Source organism: Macaca mulatta, chromosome 2, assembly GCF_049350105.2.
Source record: "Macaca mulatta isolate MMU2019108-1 chromosome 2, T2T-MMU8v2.0, whole genome shotgun sequence".
Lineage (NCBI taxonomy): Eukaryota > Metazoa > Chordata > Mammalia > Primates > Cercopithecidae > Macaca > Macaca mulatta.
Window position 1 is genome coordinate 49906445 of NC_133407.1, and position 3973 is coordinate 49910417.

Sequence of the window (3973 nt, forward strand, 5' to 3'; positions counted from 1 at the left end):
TACATGGTTTCAGGAATTTCCCCACCCGTTTCCTATAGAATTCTGAAAACCAGTCCCTTAATTAGCATACAATTAAGAATAAGGATAAATATAGCTGGCCAGCAATCTACCCGGACTGCCCCTCTGGACTGCTCTGTTTGGATACACTGCCGCTGCTGCTGCTGCTGCTGCTCTGGTCTGTTCTGACTATGGAGCAGCCACTTTGCTGTACACCGCTACACCGGGCAACTCTCCCTATGAGGAAGCGCTGCTCTGTGGGACAGTGATACGGCTGCACACCGCTACTCCTGGGAACTCTGCCTTTGGGCCAGCCCTATTCTGTCTACGGAGCAGCTATTTTGCTGTAAGCTGTTGCTCTGATAAACTTCTTTCTTTCACAGCTGGCTGGCGCTTGAATTCTTTCCTGAGTGAAGCCAAGAATCCTCCCAGGCTGAACTCCAATTTCGGATAAGCCTGCATCAGCTGGATAATTTGACAATGAATTTTTTAATAATTTTTTTCATTTCTTCTTGATCCATTGTAAGTCCAAGATTTCTATAGTGTTATAACAGATGCAGAAATAAATAGAAAACTGTTTAGTTCAAAAAAATGAGTCGTATTCCTGGATAGAAATCTTTACAGGAAATTATTTGTTTGTTTGTTTGTTTGGGATAGGGTGTCTAACTCTAAATTTTATTTGAATCTTAATATCAAGTAGTGCGTATGTCCCCCCTAAGGGAAAAATATTCTCAAACAATAGTAAGAAAACAGTTTGATTATAAGTCTTAGTTCTCCTTTGATCCATGAGTTTGATTTGCCTTTATTCGTTGGCTACATGTAATATGGGCTATTCCCTAATCTTCCTCAGATAATTACAGGTACTTTGCTAGGTAACTGTGCACCTGAAAAGGAAAGCTAGTTATAATTTTCATGCATTGGTTCCAACAAAACACGATTCATGAGCATCCAGGCCAAAACTTTTAACAATATTAAGGGCTTATGACGGTTAGGTGGTAAACAGAATTCAAAGTAAATTAATCTCACAGTCAGTTCCGTGTGGCCCAATCCCCACTCTGTGGAGATCTTCATATTTTCTTTATTCATGGTTGGAACCACTATCACAGCGTATTGCAGAATTCCCATACTGGCTTCCTGGTACATAGAGTAAAGGCTGATACAGTACCAAGTAAAAGTAAAAGCCACTGAGCCTCCCTTTTCCTGTCACAGCAATAAGTGAAATATTGTAATATATGCATAAAGATATTGACGTGCTTGTTGTTACCATTATATATGATATGTATTAAAATATTTCTGCTTTTTTCTCTTCTCTTGTACGCAGGAGATAATAGTGAGGGTTACGTATGTGGCTCGCCTATATTTTGTACAATCTCAAAAGAGAACCGTAACAGAAGTAGAGGAAAATAGATGCCACTCAGAGATATCAGACACAAAGAACAGTGACATCATTTTTATGTTTAGTATTTGGACATGACTTTGGGTTATCTCCCATTGAGAGGGAAAAGCCCATTTAAGATCACATGTAGAAAAGAATTATGTTCAGGGAGGCCATTTTATAAATCGCATATTTTTAAAAAGAAAGTATGGTGTGGGAATTTAGGTAGCTATTGTTTCTTACGTGAGTACATTTCTTTCTTTGCTTTTCAACAGGCTTGCACCCCTTGGACCACTAAAGTGAGTTATATGCAGTAACAGATTCTTTGTCCTTGAAATTTCAGTATTATCAGTGATGACCAGGGTAAAAGACTGAGATTTAAATAAGATTTGAGTTATCAAATAGGAAGAAACCAAGTAGAAAAGCCACATGTTACTATTGAGGAGATAACAGGAGATCCTGTATCCTTGTCTTTAAAAACATGCTTTTGCTTGAATTTTGTGAGATACCCCAATATCCTTCCAATAAAAATCTCACATCTCATTTCTCTTATTTTTTATTACTTCTCTTTTCTTTTCAGTTTCTCAGTCATTTTCTGTTTCTTGCAACCAAAGACCCCTAAGTTACCCAGAAATCAGATTTAAAAATATAGACTCAGAGGAATGTAAATATTTTGAATTAAATGGAGCGAAAAGTGCTGAGACTCCTACCCATGTTCAGAGATATAAAAGTGGTGGTCAATGACAAAGAATCTTTAAACAACTACAAGCAGTGACCAGCTGGAACCTGGGCCTCCTGAAGATGAAGTCCAGAGAACAGGTGGCTGTTGCCATAGCTCCGCTTAAATAGGATGAGGAATGGTAGGCCCACCAAGTAGAACAGCTACATCTGACAGGCCTAGTAATGAAATTGGAGACAGGAAAGCCAGGCCCTATGGGCTTCAAAGCACAGGATGAAATTCAGAATCCTTGTCTGAGTGTACTGAACAGTCCCTTATTACTTGTAGCTATGCTGCTGAGCACACAGAAAACTAATTCCAGAGATGCATTTTGCACCTTGCTGAATTATAATATTAGCTGAATTCACAAACCTCATGTATGTGAAAGCTAAGGCATTTATTAAGAAAGAGTGGACTAGGTATAAAGTCATAATAACACTCTGGCATCCAATTTCCAGAATTTAAAAAGATCTCTCTGCCTAAATAACTTTGGGGTTCTAAATAAGTTACTCGAATTATATGTCTTACTTTTCATGGGGAATACTAACAATATTGTTAGTAGAATTATTTCATGAATAGCTATATTTTAAAGAATAAATTAGATAACCCACACGAAACACTTAACACAGTGCCTAGCACAAAGATAGTATTTGGATGTTAGCTAGTAATTCAAATAAAATCTTTAATAATTTTGAAATAGATGAAGAAGAAGTTGCATTAAGTGTATTTATCAAATGATTACTCTGCTACACAATCTTCATGTTCAAAGAAATTTAATGCATATTTCTTACAATCAGAAATCTTCCAATTATTCTGGGGAGGCCTGAATAAAACTTGTAAAAGTTTAAGGGATAACATAGGAGAACTAGAAGGTCAATGTGGTGAGACAAGAACTCAGTCACAAGGTTTTTATAAGATGAAGTGCTCAATGAATGCTCTTGGTAAAAGGTGTTAAACTTTTCTTAAATACCTTCTTTCATTAAATGACTATTTAATCTACTGTATTTGAAGAGTTAAACTCATTTCTACATGTCTTATTTTTGCTTATGTTCTTACAGCAAGGATCAGTCAGACCTAAATATTTGTTTCAGAACTGCACACTTTGGGTTTTGACATTTATTGTTTTTTATTTCCTAAGCCAGAAAGTGAATCTTTGAAATCTGGAAGACAATAATCCAAGTGGAAAATGCTTCGAAAGCTCTTTGTAGTTGGCGATAAGGCTTTATTAATGACAATTGTTCTCACATGATGGATGTACTTGCCATAATACCTATGGGCTTATACTGTGACTATTAGTATTTCCTTGAACAATTCCCTAAGTGACTATATATAATTTAATACACCTAGCCTCCCAAAACACATTGTCTTGTGATTTGTCAGTAGTGAATCTTAATGAGAAAAGTGTCCTCCTTAAATCGAATGTAAATTACTTTAAAAAAATCTAACTACAGATGAAACTTACTTTTAAAAATATAATCTTGCAATTCATTTATTAAAATTTTGTTAATTAAATCATGTTTTCCATTGATTTGCACTATTATATTAGAGATGTGTTCTTATGGTAAGAAATTTGACCAAAAATGAATAAATATCACAACTTAGAAATGAAGAGTATTTTAGGTTACATATTCAAAAAGAAAATATTTTGCTGAAATAATATGTAAAAACGTATTTGTAAAGTTTTCTGCATTCCTGTATATGAATTAGAAAAATAATACCTTAATCACATAGCTATTATTAGGAAAAATTAAATAAGACTTTAAATGTTATAAATTTCACAGTACTCTGCAGTATTTTTATCATCATCCCCTTTACAAACAATGTGGCTATATCTGTAGTTTGCCTTGCTTGCTATACAAATGCTCAGATGACCATCTGTACAA

General features: G+C 35.2%; 1 long non-coding RNA gene across 1 annotated transcript; it reads left to right on the forward strand.

Moving 5' to 3' along the window:
* The first annotated feature begins 264 nt into the window (after positions 1-264).
* On the forward strand, positions 265-3563 carry LOC144339435 (uncharacterized). Its single transcript, XR_013414460.1, has 3 exons — positions 265-519; positions 1648-1671; positions 1953-3563. It is a non-coding gene; the product is annotated as an uncharacterized LOC144339435 (long non-coding RNA).
* The last annotated feature ends 410 nt before the right edge of the window (positions 3564-3973 follow it).